Raw genomic sequence first — 18,806 nt, forward strand, 5'->3', positions numbered from 1 at the left:
AGAGCATGGTTGCCCACATCGCCATTGGACGTATCAGCGAGGTGTACAACAAGGATCTTAAGGACACCATCTACCAGATATGTGGACGCCGAGATGAGCAATGGGAGATGCTTCGTACCAAGAATGATAAGTCTGTTGCAGCCTACATACAGGAGTTGAACCAGCACATTCGACGCTACGAGAACCAGAGGTGCGCCAACACGATAGACATGAAGAAGCTGATGACCCGGAACATGAAGCTGGAGGAAGAACTCAAGTCTACACGCGATGGATATGAAGAAGAAATTGTTGTACCACTGGAGAAGAATGAAGACCTGAAGAAGAAGCTAGGGATATTTATGGGGGATCCCGAACCTGGAGTGGACATTCATTCAGAGGATTACATTATATTAGACGACACTGACTCCAACCCCGACAACGATGATGATTATGAAGAAGAAGCTAGAGCAGATATTATGGAGTCTTGCACCGATCAAAATTTCTAGTCAACCACCATATTACCATTAGAAGTACTTCCATGTATATATTAATAGTCCACGAGATTTTGTAACGATAGCTTAGATCGATTGTATGAATCTTGTTTGAATTGAGTGGTGTGAATAAATGTGTTTGTCTCATGTGCATATGGGTAGTGATTTATCTTTAGACCTCACTCTATTCTGTTCTCACCCCTCTAAACCTATCAGATGCCTCCTAGACGTGACCCCGGTTTGCCTTCCCACTGGAACTCACTCAGTTGATCCAACAGCAGAATGCCTTGATGTAGTTGCTAGTCCAGAACCAAGGCAACAACAACAACAACAACCCACCGCCACCACCACAAGTTGACAACTTAGCCCGTTTTCTAAGGTTGAATCCGCCGGTGTTCTCTAGTAGCACCGAGCCGATTGTTGCTGATGACTGGCTCTGCAAGATTGGAAGGGAGCTGACCATCGCAGGTTGCACATATGCTGAGAAGGTGCGCTTTGCCGCACATCAACTAGATGGACCCGCAGCCTCATGGTGGGAGAACTACACTGCCACTTTCCCCGTGGCCAATATCACTTGGAATCAGCTTCAACAAGCATTCCGCACTGCACATGTCTCAGCTGGAGCTATGAGCATGAATAAGCATGAGTTTCGCAACTTACGCCAGCGAAATCGTATTGTAGCGCAGTACGTGGATGAGTTGAGTAAGTTAGCTCGCTACGCCCTAGATGATGTGGCCACAGATGCCGCAAAGCAGGAGAAGTTTATGGAGGGGCTGAATGATGAGCTGAGTATGCAGTTGATGGTGGCAACATTCGCCAACTACTAGGAGTTGGTAGACAGGGCTCTTATGATTGAAGGCAAGCAGCAGCAGATAGAGAACCGCAAACGGAAGTATGGGCTGGGGAAGTACAACTCGGGAGCTCAGCAGAAGCCTCATTTTACCCCGAACTCGGGAGGACATACCCATCATAACCATGGAGGCCATACTCACAACGGAGGAAGTACACATAACCATAGTGACCCTAAGAATGGGAATGGGAATGGAGGAAACAACAGTCAGAGCCATTCCAACCCGGCAACACCCGCCAAGAAGGACCTGAGCCATGTTACCTGTTTCAAGTGTGGGAAGACTGGACACTACGCAAATGATTGTTTTGAGTTAAAGAATGGTAATGGAAAATGGAAGCTCCGGGAAGAAGCCCAACCCTTTCACCAGAGGGCAGGTGAACCACGTCAACGTGGAGGAAGTTGAAGAGCAGCTTGATGCAGTTATTGGTAAGTTTTTGATTAAGTCATTTACAGCTATTGTCCTTTTTGACACTGGTGCATCGCATTCATACATATCAAGGGAATTTGTGGATAAGTTTAAGTTGCCCACTGTAGCCCTTAAGACACCTATGTTAGTAAGCTCACCTGGAGCGGAGTATATGGCTAGCAGAGGATATTTTCAGTTGCCATTTACTGTAGGTAGGCATGTTTTCCCCTCAGACCTAACAATTTTGGAGTCACAAGGATTGTATGTGATACTAGGCATGGATTGGCTATCAATGTACGGAGGAAATATCGATTGCGCTAGTAAGTCAATTCTCCTCACCACCCCAGAGGGTAAAAGGATCAAGTATGTGTCTAGGCATGCGCCAAGGAGGACTCAAGTAAATTCACTTTCGGGAGTTGTTCAGGAGGAAGTGCCAGTTGTGAAGGATTATCCCGACGTATTCCCGGAGGAACTACCAGGCATGCCACCAGATCGAGATATAGAATTTTCGCTAGATCTAATACCAGGCACCGGACCAATATCGAAGAGACAGTATCGGATGCCCTCAAATGATCTAGAGGAATTTAAGAAGGAGATCAGGGAGTTACTGAAGAAAGGTTATATTTGACCAAGTTCGTCACCGTGGGGAGCCCCAGTGCTCTTAGCCGAGAAGAAGGATGGATCCTTGGGAATGGTTGTTGATTATCGTGCATTGAATGAGGTGATAATCAAGAACAAATACCCACTACCAATGATCAATGATTTGTTTGACCAGCTGCAGGGAGCTAAAGGATTCTCCAAGATCGATCTTTGATCAGGATACCACCAGCAGAAGATCCGTCAACAGGATATACCTATGATAGCTTTTACCACAAGGTACGGGCTATATGAGTACACTGTCATGTCTTTAGGATTGACTAACGCCCCTGCCTATTTTTATGAGTGTGATGAATAAGGTGTTCATGGAGTTCTTGGATAAGTTTGTTGTGGTGTTCATTGATGATATATTGGTATACTCAAAGAATGAAGAAGAACACAAGGAACATTTGCGCTTAGTTCCCGAGAAGCTCAGGGAACATCAGCTATATGACAAGTTCAGCAAATGTGAGTTTTTGTTGACGGAAGTTGGATTTCTCAGACATGTTATATCTGGAGAAGGTATAGCGGTAGACCCTTCCAAGGTTCAGTCTGTCACCGAGTGGTTGGCAACCACCTCAGTTGGAGAGATACGCGGTTTTCTTGGACTCGGAGGATATTACCGGAGATTCATTGAGAATTTTTCTAAGATTGCAAAGCCCATGAAGGAGTTATTAAGGAAGGATACCAAGTTCAAATGGACCGAAGAATGTGAGGCCGGTTTTCAGGAGTTGAAGAAACGTTTAGTTATAGCCCCAGTGCTAATTCTTCTAGATATACGCAAGGATTTCCAAGTGTATTGGGACGCTTCTCGCCAGGGACTTGGAGGTGTACTTATGCAAGACGGAAGAGTTGTTTCATATGCCTCATGATAGCTTCGACCTCATGAGTTGAATTATGCCACACATAATTTGGAGTTAACAGCCGTAGTGCATGCGCTCAAGACCTGGAGACATTTTCTTATTGGAAACCGTTGTGATGTATACACGGATCATAAGAGTTTGAAGTACATTTCACAGAGAAGGAGCCGAATCTTAGGCAAAGGAGATGATTGGAGCTCATAAAGGATTATGATATGAAGTTGCATTATCATCCAGGAAAGGCCAATGTTGTAGCAGACGCTTTGAGCCGCAAGAGTTATGTAAATACTCTCGTGACCGGAGGATTACAGCAAGAGTTAGCCGAACATCTCAGAGAACTTCGTTTGGAGATAGTTCAGAGAGGGTTTGTTGCAGCGTTGGAAGTTCAGTCCACATTGTTGGGAAAGATTCGAGCAGCCCAGAACACTGATAAGGAGATTGCGAAGATAAAGGAAAAGCTGAGTAAAGGAAAAGCCAAAGGTTTTCGTGAGTATGAGCACGAAACTTTATGGTTTGAGGATCGTATTTATGTGCCCAGTGATTCAGAGATCAGGAACTTAATACTTCATGAGGCTCATGAATCGCCATACTCGATTCATCCAGGAAACACCAAGATGTATTTGGATTTGAAGGAACGTTTCTGGTGGACAGGTATGATGAAGGATATTGCCGAATATCTAGCAGTATGTGACGAATGTCAGAGAGCTAAGGCAGAGCATCAGAAACCAGCAGGATTACACAAGCCTATGCCGACACCCGAATGGAAGTGGTATAAGCTTGGCATGGATTTCATCACCGGATTACCTAGGACACGATCAGGTTATGATTCCATCTGGGTAGTAGTTGATCGCTTGAACAAAGTGGCTCACTTTATCCCTGTAAAAACTACTTATACGAGCGTGAAGTTGGCCAAGATATATATGGCCAGGATCGTATGTCTGCATGGAGTTCCGAGGACCATCATATCAGATAGAGGAACACAGTTTACCTCGAAGTTTTGGAATCTATTACACTAGAATTTGGGTACCAGGCTAGAGTTCAATACAACCTTTCATCCGCAGACAGGTGGACAGACCGAGAGAGTCAACCAGATTCTGGAAGACATGTTGAGAGCCTGTGCGCTAGATTATGGATCTAGTTGGGATGATAATTTTCCTTATGCAGAGTTCTTATATAACAACAGTTACCAGGCTAGTTTGAAGATGGCCCCTTTCGAAGCTTTGTGTGGAAGGAGGTGCAGGACACCATTAATGTGGGATGAAGTTGGAGACCGACAATTGTTCGGACCAGATTTAATCAGAGAGTCTGAAGAGAAAGTCAAGTTGATTCGTGATAGAGTGTAGGTAGCTCAGTCCAGGGAGAAGAGTTATGCCGACACTAAACGCAAGGAGGTAGCCTATGAAGTAGGAGACAGAGCATATCTCCGTGTGTCCCCACTTTGAGGGGTTAAACGATTTGGAGTCAAGGGAAAGTTAGCCCCAATGTTTGTATGACCATACCGAGTTTTGGAACGTATGGGAGAAGTGGCCTGCAAGTTGGAGTTACCCGAAGGATTGTCAGGAGTTCATGATGTGTTTCATGTTTCCCAGTTAAAGAAGTGCCATGCAGAGATGGCCGATATTCCTCTGAGAGATATAGTGCTCCTGGAAGCAATTCAGTTGGAGAGTGACCTAGCCTACGAGGAGAAACCCGTTAAGATTCTCGAGTTTGCCAGCCGAGTTACACGCAACATGGTCATCAAGTTTTGCAAAGTTCAGTGGAGCCACCATATCGAGGAAGAAGCCACCTGGGAGCGAGAAGAAGACCTACAGAAAGACCACCCACACCTATTTGCTAGCCAACCCAAACCTCGAGGGCGAGATTCATCTTTAGGGGGTAGGTTTGTAAGATCCCAATTTTCAATTTGGATGTTAATCATTAGGTCATCATATGCATCCATATTTTGAGCATTTTGATTTTGTTTTATTTGGACATTTTGATCCTAGAGACCTTAAGCAACTCAAGGACCAATTGAGAGAGTTGGAGGTTTCATAAAAAATTCATTTTTGAGTTTTCAAAAATTGGTAAATTTGATCGAGGTGATTTTTATTTGAAATTATCTTTCCAATTATTTAAAAATAAATAAAATAATGAGAGAAGATAATATGACTTCTTCAAAACATAGGAAATAATGGAAATTGAATTTTGAATAAAACTATATATTTTATTTGAGATTTATTCGATTAAATTATGGGAAAATTGCATTTTAGCCCAGCAAAATGGTTCATATTGTCCTAAATAGTAGTAGAGGACCGCGAAAATTATTTTTGGGAATTTTTGGATTATTTATTTATTTTATTTTGGATTTTTTCGTTTTGGCGAAATAATTTTTTAAAAAATTCCTTCGACCGACTGGGCCGAAGCCCAGCCGGCCCGTCGCCGCCGCCTCCCCGAATCCGCCTCCCCCACGCACACGCCGCCACATGAGTCCCGGTCGGACTCCGCCTCCGCCGCTGCCTCGCCCTTTACCCCCTCCCCAAGCCGGCATCCCCCCTCTTTAAATACCCACCGCCACCACCCCAACCCTCCTCAAGCCGCCACCCCGCCGCCCCAAGCCGAACGCGTCTCCGCCGCCGCTTGTGCTCACCGCTGGCGCGCTGCGCTGCCCGAGCCGCTGTCTCACCGCCGCCCGCGCCGCACCGCCGCCGCCCGCGTAGCCATCCGCCGCCGACGCTGCTCGCTGTCGCTATTGCCGCCTCGCCGGAGCCGCTGCCCGCCGCCGCCGTTGGCTTTTCTCGCCGCCGGCAGAACCTGCGAGAACCGGTACAAAACCGCTCGGTCTCCTACGTTTTTTTGGTTTTAGATTAGATCGTTTATTTTTATTTTGTTAGGTTATTTAGTGAACATTCACCCGATTAGTTCTGTTAACGTACGATTTCGTTCGTTAGTCTCTGTTAGCGGACGTTCGTCCGATAGATTTATCTTTTTCTATTTATTTTCGGCCAGGGAGCTATTCGTGAATAGTTTTCTTACATATTAGTCCCTATCTTTAAACCTTCACTACTTTTTGCTCGTTTATCCAAATCCAGTGAAACCAACGCCAAAATCTTCGTCTTGTTCTCCTCTATTCAGATAAACAACTTGAACATGATTTTCCACATTTAAAATTTGGTTTCAAGCAGATTTGAATTTGAATTTCTTTTGATCGTAGTTTATGTTACGTAACTCCGATTCGATTAATTCTTTTTGCAAATCGAAGCTCTTCACTTGAACTTTCCATTTAGATCTTTTCTTTTGGGTTTTATCATTTCATCTTATGCTTGAGTGCTTATGTATGCTATTGTTTGTTCATGATAGAGTTTCCGGAGTGCGAGGCTTGCTACTACAAATCACTAGGGTTTTGCCTATCGTCATCAAGGCAAGTAACACTTTGATCGTATCCCTTCATTACCCATTTTTTATGCATTAGATTCAACCCTCAAACATTGCATGAGTAGGACTTTGATAACAGGTGGGTATTGGGAAGTAGTTGATGAGGTAGGAACCTATTGTCTCATTTGAAACCCTGGGTATTATTGTGTTACGCTTGCACTACTTTGCTATGCTCGTAGACGTGGATTGGTTTGTGCGATTCATGAAAGATGTGAGAGGTATTTATATCTAAGGGAAACTTAAGGTGGCTACTTAAATACACATCTGGGTGGATTGGTTGTGGGCACCTGGGGAATCCAGTGTTGTCCAAGGAGATCTCGGGGTACCCGTGTGATCATCCTATGGAATGCCACCCAGGCTCAAAGGGATCATAAGATTATTCATGCTAGAAACTTCCGCGTGCAGCCACAAGCCATTATGGGCTCTGGCATAGCTGAGTAAGTTGTGGTCATCCTTTCCATGATGGGCTAGCAGATGTAGGGGATTGTAGGTGTACCGGCCTATGTATCGGTTAAGGGGACCTCTTCGGGAAGACTGTGTCTCGGTTATCCGTTTCTCAAACATCGTGCAGTGCGAGAAATTCAACGGAGGAGATCGAGTCTTATGGGAAAAGTGCGCTAACCTCTGCATAGTGTACAAACTAATCATGGTTAGCCGTGTCCCCGGTTATGGAAGTCTTGAGTATCTGGTACTTGAATTATTGATTTGATCTGATCACCTTACTTAATAAATTTGTTGGGCTATAAATGTTAATTTGGGATTGAGTTGGGGGTACCTTCTCAATATTTTCAACAGACTTTGTAGTTAAACAAAATATATTCCTTTGTTGTAGGGAAAAATTAGCTTTATGCAAATGATAACCGTAGAGCCTCCACCAGCCAAATGTGCATGTAGTGATTGCTGTTATTTGTTCATTGCTCTATAGTGTTATCTTGCCAGCATATTCCATGTGCTGACCTACAGGGATGCAACATATCATGATGCAGAATTTTCAGATGAAGAGTAAGGTGCGATAGGTCGTTGTCATGCACTCAGTATTGCCGTGGAGTTGGATGGATTCATTTATCTTCGATGCTTCCGCAGTTATCTTATTTAGTTCGCCTTCAGCCATATTATTGTAATAAGTACTCATTTTGAGACACTCGATGTAATAAGTGTGTGATTGAACTCTTCAATAAATCCTCGAGTACTGTGTGTGTCAGCATACCGATCCAGGGATGACACTTAAGTACGAATACCAACAACAACGATTTTATCGGCACTCCGATTGCTCCTCCCGCCACTGGTGCAGAGTCTTGTGATATTAATAATGCTTTGCTGAATCTTGGTATGAAAGATAAAATTTTTGGTACTCCTAATGAGGATGTCGCGTCCCATCTTAATACCTTCGTGGAATTATGCGATATTAAAAAGAAAAAAGATGTGGACAATGATGTGTTGAAGATGAAATTATTTTCATTTTCTTTGCGTGATTTTGCAAAAAAATTGATTCTCTTCTCTGCCTCGCAATAGTATCGATTCTTGGAATAAGTGCAAAGATGCTTTTATCACTAAGTATTTTCCTCCCGCAAAAATTATTTCCCTTAGAACCCAGATCATGAATTTCGAGCAACTTGGACATGAGCATGTTGCACAATCTTGGGAAAGGATGAAAATGATGCTAAGGAATTGCCCAACTCATGGGTAAAATCTTTGGATGATCATACAAATTTTTTATGCGGGATTGAATTTTGTTTCTCGTAATCTTTTAGATTCCGCTGCGGGTGGGACTTTTCTGGAAATTAATTTGGGTGAAGCCACCAAATTGCTTGATAATATCATGGCAAATTATTCACAATGGCACACCGAAAGAGCTCCTACTAGTAAAAAAGTTAATTCGATTGAAGAAATTTCTTCTTTGAGTGAAAAGGTTGATACTCTTATGAAATTGGTTGCTAGTAAAAGTGCTCCTATTGATTTTAATAATATGCCTTTGTCTACTTTGATTGAGCAAAATAGTGATGCCATAGATGTGAATTTTATCCCTCGAAATAATTTCTATAACAATTCTTATAGAGGTAGTTTTAATCCTCGGCCTTTTCCTAGTAATTCCTCTAATAATTATGGTAATTGCTATGGAAATCAATCTTATAATAATAATAAGAACACCTCTGATCTTGAGAATAATATTATCAACACGCAAAAAGTTTTCAACACTTCCATCGAAGAAAAATTGAGTAAGATTGATGAGTTGTCTAGAAGTGTTGATAGAATTGCTCATGATGTGGAAAATCTCAAGATGAAAATTTTTGTGCCTAAATTAGATGAATCAATTAAAGCTCTCTATGTTTCTATGGATGGAAGTAAGAAAAGAACCGCTATGCTTAGAGCTAAAAGAGAATTGTTAGAAAAGGTGTTTTCTAGTGATTTCTTTCCTAAAAGTGATGAAGATCTTAAATGATTGGTGTTTCTTGTATTGATTCCTTGTTTAGTAAAGTTAAGATCAATGAAAAACGTACTGGAGAAGAGTCAACTTTGGGTAGAACGTGTCCCAATATTTCGGAGGGTGAAAATCTTGTTGAGAAAATTGATGAAAGTGGGTTTGAAGAGGTCAAAACTTTAGCTAGTAATGTGCCCACTCTTTTGGATTACAAAGACTTTAATTATGATAGGTTCTCTTTGATTGATTGTATTTATTTGTTGCAATCCATGATAAATTTACCCCATGCTTATGAACAAAATAAAGCTTTTACTAAACAAATTGTTGATGCTATGATGAAAGCTTTTGAAGAAAAATTGGAATTAGAAGTTTCAATTCCTAGAAAATTGCATGATGAGTGGGAACCTACTATCAAAATCAAGATTCAAAATTATGAGTGTTTTGCTTTGTGTGACTTGGGTGCTAGTGTTTCCACAATTCTAAAATCTTTATGTGATGTGCTTAGTCTTACCGATCTTGAAGAATGTTCTTTGAATTTGCACTTGGTGGATTCTACTATTAAAAAGCCTATGGGAAGAATTAATGATGTTATTATTCTTGCAAATAGGAATTATGTGCCCATAGATTTTATTGTTCTTGATATTGATTGCAATCCGTCTTGTCCAATTATTCTTGGGAGACCGGTGTTACGCACTATCGGTGCCGTGATTGATATGAAAGAAGGCAATGTTAAATTCCAATTTCCTTTGAGGAAGGGTATGGAACACTTACCTATAACAAGAATTAGGACACCATATGAATCAATCATGAGGGCATCTTATGGATCTCAAACCAAGGATGACAAAATTTAGATCCTTGCTTTATGCCTAGCTAAGGGCGTATAACTATAGCGCTTGTTGGGAGGCAACCCAATGAATAAAAATTATTTCTTCTTTTTGTTTTCTTTTATTGAGTGGTAGAACAATTATGATACTGTGATGATTGTGTTTTTTGTGTTTTAATTAGTTTTTGTGCCAAGTAAAGCCTATAGGATCTTCTTGGGTGATAGTTGTTTGATGTTGCTGAAAAAGACAGAAACTTTGCGCTCACAAAAAAAATTCTCCTTTTTTACCAGAAAGATCTTTTGCCCTTATTCTTTTTGTAGAAGATTTATATACAAATTTCTCAGGTAGTCCTCTTTTTTCAGAATTTTTGGAGTTCCAGAAGGTTTCGAAATAGTCAGATTGCTACAGACTGTTCTGTTTTGACAGATTCTCTTTTCTTTGCGTTGTGTGCTTATTTTGATGGCCCTATGGTTTTCTTTGATGATTTTTTGCCATAGAAAAGTTGGAATACAGTAGATATAATGCAAAAACAAAATATGAATTGGTTTGGTACAGTACTTATAGTAGTGATTTGCTTTCTTACACTAATGGATCTCACGAAGGTTTTGTTGAGTTTTGTGTGATTGAAGTTTTCAAGTTTTGGGTTATCTTACGATGGATGAAGGAATAAAGGATAGAAGAGCCTAAGCTTGGGGATGTCCCGGCATCCCAAGCTATTATCCAAAAATGAGCAACCAACTGAGCTTCGGGATGCCCCCGAGTGGCATCCCCTATTTCTTCTAACGACCATCGGTGTTATTTATGCTTAATGCTTGCTTATGAGATTAACCGTTTCTTAGTTGGTCGCTTCTCAATCTTTTGCTAGCCTTCATTTTGCACCAAGTATGATCTCTACTTGTGCATCCAAAAACTTTTATATCAGTTTTGCCACATGAATCCACTATATCTACCTATATGCGGTATTCTTTTGCCGTTCTAAGCAAATTTGCATGTGCCATGTCTAATTTTCAAAATATACTTCTCTTTTGTGTGTTTGTTTCGCTCGCGGAGCGGTGAGGGGTGGATAATATTTTCCATGATAGATGTGTTATTCTCAAGATGAGTGTTTATTCACTTGTCAGTGCACGAGAGTAAGGCAAAGGTATTAGGGATGCCCAGTGCCGAAATGAAAAATGAATTTACTTTATGTTGTCAAATAATAAAGTCCTTGGAAAGTGTTGGTATGGAGGGATACCGTGGATACGGCTAGCCATGGAAAGTGAAAGTATGTTTGAAAAAGAATAAACTTTCTTTCCTATTTGGGAACCGCCTATGATATATCTAGCATGGAAAGTGTTGGGAACTCTAAGTCGTTTTCGTTGGTGGGATGGATACACCTCCTGAGGGAGTCCTGGACTAAGGGGTCCTCGGGAGTCCGACCTGTTTGCCGTGGGTCGGACTGATGGGCCGCGAAGATACGAAGACCGAAGACTGCACCCGTGTCCGGATGGGACTCTTCTTGGCATGCGAGGCAAGCCTGGCCATCAAATATGTAGATTCCTTTCTTTGTAACCGACCTTGTGTAACCCTAGATCCTCCCGGTGTCTATATAAACCCGAGGACTTAGTCTGGAGGAGGGAGATTCATTATCATAGTCATATAGGCTAGACTTTTAGGGTTTAGCCATTACGATCTTGTGGTAGATCAACTCTTGTAATACTCGTATTCATCAAGATCAATCAAGTAGGAAGTAGGGTATTACCTCCATAGAGAGGGCCCGAACCTGGGTAAACATTGTGTCCCCGTCTCCTGTTACCATCATCCTTAGACGCACAGTTTAGGACCCCCTACCCGAGATCTGCCGGTTTTGACACCGACACCTCCCAAAATGTTTTTATCTCTAAGTTTTTCGCTTTGAGCTCTGGCACCTCTACAAATCCCTACTTTCCTCTACGAAGGGCCATTCTTTTACTTTATGCAATTTTTATTTTTGAATTTGAGTCTCCATCTTCTCTTACAAAAGCACAAACTAGGAGGCAATATGATCGTACTTAAGTATTGGGTGTAAATAATATGCGAGTGTGTTTCATGAATGGATCAATGTTTGAACATGATGGGCTAGGGATAACTTATTTTAGCATTGATATTTTGAAAGACATGGTTGTTTGTTGATAAAATATTATGTCAAAACTAGACTATTGCTTTGAACAAAATAAAAGTCCAAATGTCCATGCTATAAAGAAAAAAAATATGATATGACCTGTTAGGCAGCATTCCACATCCAAAATTCTGCTTTTACCACTTCCCTACTCGAGGACGAGTAGGAGTTAAGTTTGGGGATGCTGATACGTCTCCAACGTATCTATAATTTTTTATTGTTCCATGCTGTTATATTATCAATCTTGGATGTTTTATAATCATTTTATAGTCATTTTATTTAATTTTTTGGTACTAACCTATTGACATAGTGCCAAGTGCCAGTTGCTGTTTTCTGTATGTTTTTTACATCGCAGGAAATCAATATTAGACGTAGTCCAAATGCCACGAAACTTTACGGAGAATTTTTATGGGCCAGAAGGAACACAATGGGCCCTAGCTGCGCCTAGGGGGTGCCCAGAGGGAGGAACAACCCACCAGGGCGCGCCAGGACGCCCAGGCGCGCCCTAGTGTGTTGTGCCCACCTCGGGTGCCCCCCGGACCGCCTCTTTGCTCTGTAAATATCAAAAAAATTCCAGAACCCTAGGGGAGTCGACGAAATATTCATCCAGCCGCCGCAGAGTCCAGAGCCACCAGATCCAGTCTAGACACCATCTCGGATGGGGTTCACCACCTCCATTGGTGCCTCTCCGATGATGCATGAGTAGTTCTTTGTAGACCTTCGGTTCCGTAGTTAGTAGCTAGATGGCTTCCTCTCTCTCTCGCTTAATTCTCAATACAATGGTCTCTTGGAGATCCATATGATGTAACTCTTTTGCGGTGTGTTTGTTGGGATCGATGAAGTTTGAGTTTCTGATCAGATCTATCTTTTTATATCCGATATTTGGGTTTTGTTTGGCCAACTTGATCTATTTATCTTGCAATTGGAAGAGGTGCTTTGTAGTGGGTTCGATCTTACGGTGCTTGATCCCAGTGACAGAAAGGGAACCGACACATATGTATCGTTGCTACTAAGGAGAAAACAATGGGGTCTATCTCTACATAGATAGATCTTGTGTACATCATGTCATCGTTCTTATTGCATTACTCTGTTTCTCCAGAACTTAATACACTAGATGCATGTTGGATAGCGGTCGATGTGTGGAGTAATAGTAGTAGAGGCAGGCAGGAGTCGGTCTACTAATCTTGGACGTGATGCCTATATAATGATCATTACCTGGATATCATCATGAGTATTTGAAGTTTTGTCAATTACCCAACAGTAATTTATTCACCCACCGTTTGCTATTTTTCTCGAGAGAAGCCACTAGTGAAACCAACGGCCCCCGGGTCTCTTTCTCATATATTTGCCGTTGCGATCTACTTTTTCCTTGCATTTATTTTTAGATCTATTAAATCAAAAATACAAAATACCTAGCTGAAATTTTTCTTTATTTATTTTATTTGGCTTTCGATCTATCAATTTACTACAAATTTATCTCACGTCCGTTTGCCTACTTGAGGTACCCTACCCCGAAAGGGATTGACAACCCCTTTAAAACGTCAGGTTGGGACGATTCGTTATCTGTATGCAGGGGCGGTTTACGTCGTGTTGCTTGGTTCTCCTACTGGTTCGAGAACCTTGGTTTCATTTCTGAGGGAAATACCTACCGCCGTTGTGCTGCATCGTCCCTTCCTCTTTGGGGAAATACCGATGTAGCTTTAAGAGACATTAGGTTGCCATAGATCGATATTAGGATTTGTCACTCCGAGTATCGGAGAGGTATCTCTGGGCCCTCTCGGTAATACACATCATAAGAAGCCTTGCGAGCAAAGTAACTAATGAGTTAGTTACAGGATGATGTATTACGGAACGAGTAAAGTGACTTGCCGGTAACGAGATTGAACTAGGTATATACACTACAGGAATCAGCGACTTTGCCGTCTGTTTTTTGAAGCGGACGGCAAAAGGGCCTTTGCCATCAGCGGCGGACGGCAAAGAAAGCCGATGGCAATAAATTCGCTGTTAGTCCGTTAGGTGGCTAACGGCAATCTTTGCCGTCCGTGGCTGACGGTAAAGAGCATCAAGCCTTTGTCGTCTGCCACTATAGGCAAACTGACCAAATGGGTCAGCTGCCAGGAAGCACAGGTGGTTGCCACGTGGCTTCTTTGCCGTCCGCCGCGGACGGCAAAGAGCCCGTTGCCGTCGGTGGCAGACGGCAAAGAGCCTGCATTGCCTCTTTTTTTTTCTGTTTTTCTTATACCCAACCATTTTCACAGCAAATAGATGATACATATATATTTTCACATGGCAAGTTCACAGCAAACATATGAGATATCCAACACATATAATTTCATCATACATGCATAGTTCCATCAACCATACATAGCAAGTTCCACATACATGCATCCAACCATACATATTACAATAGTGTCATCCTAGCATACATGCATAGTTCATCGATACAAAAGAAACATAGTTCATCCAAACAAGCGCTCCATCTATGCAAGCTTCCGTGAAGCGAATGAATTCTGCAAAATGGGAAATAAGGAAGTTAGAAGAAGAATATTAGAAGAAGAAGAAGAAGAAGAAAATGAAGAAGAAGAATATATGACATTTATGAGCTAATTTGGGTGAAATTGATCGTTTGTGAGCTACCTAGGTGAAATGGAGAGCTAATCTAGGTAAAATGGGTCATTTTAGAGCTAACTTGGGTAAAATGCATCATTTTGGAGCTAACCTAGGTATGATGGGTCATTTTGGAGCTAACCTAGGTAAAATGGGTCATTTTAGAGCTAACATAGGTAAAATGGATCATTTTGGAGCTAGTCTAGGTAAAATGGGTCATTTTAGAGCTAACTTGGGTAAAATGGATCATTTATGAGCTAACTAAGGTAAAATGGGTCATTTTAGAGCTAACTTAGGTAAAATGGATTGTTTATGAGCTAACTAAGCTAATTATGCTATTTTTGACATAAGTAAGCTAAGTACATGTCATTATTGAGCAAACCTAGTTAACTAAGCATATTAGAGCTAACGTAGGTCATTTTGGATGGTTTTGGAGGTCAGTACGCTTATTAAGTCATTTTGGAGGAAAAGAAGCTAACTCTAGGTCATTGTGGTAAGCATATTGGAGGAAATAAGGCTAAGTTTAGGTCTTTATGCATTTGTTAAGCAAAACACTAGAGAAACTTACCATGATCATGGAGGGGCCTCGGAGCTCTCCCGACCAGCGCCCACCATCTTTCAACACCTGCCATGACAAAGAGTAAACGAAATTAGTACAACATAAAAAAATACCGACATGAATAATAATATGTATATCACTTAAGTGTATCATCATCTTGCACCTTGTTTTCCATCCCTGTACCATGCTCGTCGGTGCGACGATGATCCACCTCAGCTCGGTCACGTTGGGCAAACTCACCATGATATGTCCACATCGTATAATCGGGCGTAAAACCACTCTTCTGTAGGTGTTTGCCCATTTCAGCCTCTGTTCTCTTTTCCCAATTGCCGCACCGTAAACAGGGGCACCAGGTTTTCCTCTAGCCATTTGCAAATGCGGCTTGCACAAACCCCTTGGTTTTTGTGAACCATTCAATGCTCCATTTGTTCTGACCAGTGTGACCGGTGTACATCCACGCACGATCACTCATCTTGACTTTCAGAGCTACTGGACACACAACAAATATATATATATATATATAATTCACCATGTATATATTCATCAGTTGATCTACTTTGTCAATTTTATTACGTCCATGCAACCTACACTCTAATAGGTAATGATAGGTCCTAATCCCACCCGAGTATGTGTAGATTGGGTTCATTTTCCCATGCTATGCTCCGGATCCAACGCAAAATTTCGACAGCACCTCCCCGCTGTTCTCCTCATACACGTCTCTGCAATAAACAGAGAGGATGTGTACCCGGAGAACAACAGGGGAGGCACTGACGAAATTTATGTGTCGGATCCGGAGCAAAGCATATGGGAAAACGAACCCAATCTACACATACTCGGGCTGTCCATGGATAGCGTTGGACAATTCGAAAGAATCACGGTTATAAATATGCAAATGCATGCATATTTATAACTATAACGCTTTCGAATGGGAGACACATATTGGTTACGCATACTGATGATTGACACCTATAGCTAGCAAGTTTCATCGGCACGAAGACCGGAACATAGCAAATGAAGGGGGAGGAGGAGATGTCATTTGAGCTCACCAACAAACGCAGGGACGGAGCTCATCGAACGCACGGGGAGGTCGTCAAACAACACACCCTCGCAACGATGAAACAACTGCACATTTGAATCCACCCGATAAACACAAATATGTATGATGTTTTGCATAACAAAATCAAAAAATACACGACCTAACTCATAATTCACAAATAGATGACCTCGCCGGCCTCTAGAAGGCCAAACAACACCTTCTGCATATTCTTCTTTTCTTCTTCTTCTTCTTCTTCTTCTCCCCTCCTCTTCTTCTCCTACACTTTCTTCTTCTTCTTCTTCTTCTCCCCTCGTCTTCTTCTCCTACACTTTCTTCTTCTTCTTCTTCTTCTTCTTCTTCTTCTTCTTCTGCCCTCCTCTTCTTCTCCTACACTTTCTTCTTCTTCTTCTCCCCTCTTCTTCTTCTTCTTCTTCTTCTGCCCTCCTCTTCTTCTCCTACACTTTCTTCTTCTTCTTCTCCCCTCTTCTTCTTCTTCTTCTTCTTCCCCTTCTACATATTCTTCTTTTTTTCTTCTTCTTTTTTCATCTTTTTTCTACTTCTTTTAATTATATGACTAATTATCTAAAACCCATGCACTAAATCTAACACTAACACATATATATCTAGCACTAAACCTAACACTAACAATTAAACAGCAAAAAAAAGAAAAATAACTCACCGGACCCGACGGGGGCCGGGGCTTCGCAACGGAAGGGTGGCGGTGGCGACGGGGGCCGCAGGGCGCCGGCCGGGGCGGTGGAGCTCATCATGGGGGAGGGGCGGTGGAGCTCATCAGGGGGAGGGGCGGTGAGCGGCGGCCCCGAGCCGGCAGGGAGGCGGGGGCGATGGGGCCGCAGTGGCGGGTGGCGGGGCGGCGGCGACGCCGGGGTGGTGGGGCGCCGGGGTGGTGGGGGACGGTACGGGGTGGGAGCGGCGGCGGGTGGCGGGGGCGACGGGTGGTGGGGGTGGCGGTGGGTGGCGGGGGCGGCTGGTGGGTGGCGGCAGGTGGGGGCGGCTGGTGGGGGTGGCGGCGGGTGGCGAGGCGGCGGCATGGGGTGGGGTGGGCGGCGGCAGGTGGTGGGGGCGGCGGCATGGTGGCTCGGGGAGGAGAGAGGAGAGAGGAGAGAGGAGAGAGGAGAGAAACAAAGAGAGATGGATCCAGGGCGGGGTGGGTCTCGCCGTTAGTTAGGTTATTTCTTTGCCGTCCGCCAAACCTTTGTCGTCATCTTTTCTTTCTCTTTGTCGTCCGCTAGCTGACGGCAAAGAGGGGGGCCGTTAAATTTTTTTTAATCGGCTCGTTAGTGGGGACCACCACTCTCTTTGACGTCTGCTAGCTGACGGGAAAGATTCTTTGCCGTCCGGTAGCTGACGGCAAAGAGCAGGCTGATGGCAAAGACCGTTCTTTGCCATCAGCCTGCTCTTTGTCGTCCGTTTTCTGTAAGCAGACGGCAAAGACCTTCTTTGCTGTCAGCCAGCTGACGGCAAAGGCTTGGCTGACGGCAAATTAGCTAATTCCAGTAGTGATAGATACCGACAATCGAATCTCGGGCAAGTAACATACCGATGGACAAAGGGAAAAATGTATGTTGTCATAACGGTTCGACCGATAAAGATCTTCATAGAATGTGTAGGATCCAATATTAGCATCCAGGTTCCGCTATTGGTTATTGACCAGAGAGGTGTCCCGGTCATGTCTACATAGTTCTCAAACCCATAGGGTCCGCACCTTTAACGTTTGAGATGATTTATTATTATATGAGTTATGTGATTTGGTGACCGAATGTTGCTCGGAGTCCCAGATGAGATCGCGGACATGAAGAGGAGTCTGGAAATGGTCGAGAGGTAAATATTGATATATATATATATATATAGGACGATGGTATTTGGACACCAGAGGTGTTCCGGAGGGTACTGGGTACATATAGGGTCACCGGAAGGGTTTCCGGGCACCCCCAACAAAGATATGGGCTTCATGGGCCAACGGAGGGACAGACCAGCCCACAAGAGGCTGGTGCGCCCCTCCACCAGGCCGGCCAGCCCTAGGGAAAGGAAAGGGGGGAGGGCAAGTCCCTCCTTCCTTCCCCTCCTCAAGGGAGAAAGGAAAGGGGGGCGCCACCTCCCCCTTCCTTCCTGATACGTCTCCAACGTATCTATAACTTTTGATTGTTCCATGCTATTATTTATTCTGTTTTGGATGTTTAATGGGCTTTATTATACACTTCTATATTATTTTGGGACTAACCTATTAACCGGAGGCCCAGCCCAAATTGCTGTATTTTTGCCTATTTCAGTGTTTCCCAGAAAAGGAATATCAAATGGAGTCCAAACGGAATGAAACCTTCGGGAACGTGATTTTTGGAACAAACGTGATCCATAGGACTTGGAGTGGACATCAAGCAATCAACAAGGAGGCCACGAGGCAGGGGGCGCGCCTACCCCCCTGGGCGCGCCCTCCACCCTCTTGGGCCCCTCATGGCTCCACCGACCTACTTCTTCCTCCTATATATAGCTACGTACCCCAAAACCATCCAGGAGCACCACGAAAACCTATTTCCACCGCCGCAACCTTTTGTACCCGTGAGATCCCATCT

This window comes from Triticum aestivum, chromosome 6D (assembly GCF_018294505.1).
Source record: "Triticum aestivum cultivar Chinese Spring chromosome 6D, IWGSC CS RefSeq v2.1, whole genome shotgun sequence".
Classification (NCBI taxonomy): domain Eukaryota; kingdom Viridiplantae; phylum Streptophyta; class Magnoliopsida; order Poales; family Poaceae; genus Triticum; species Triticum aestivum.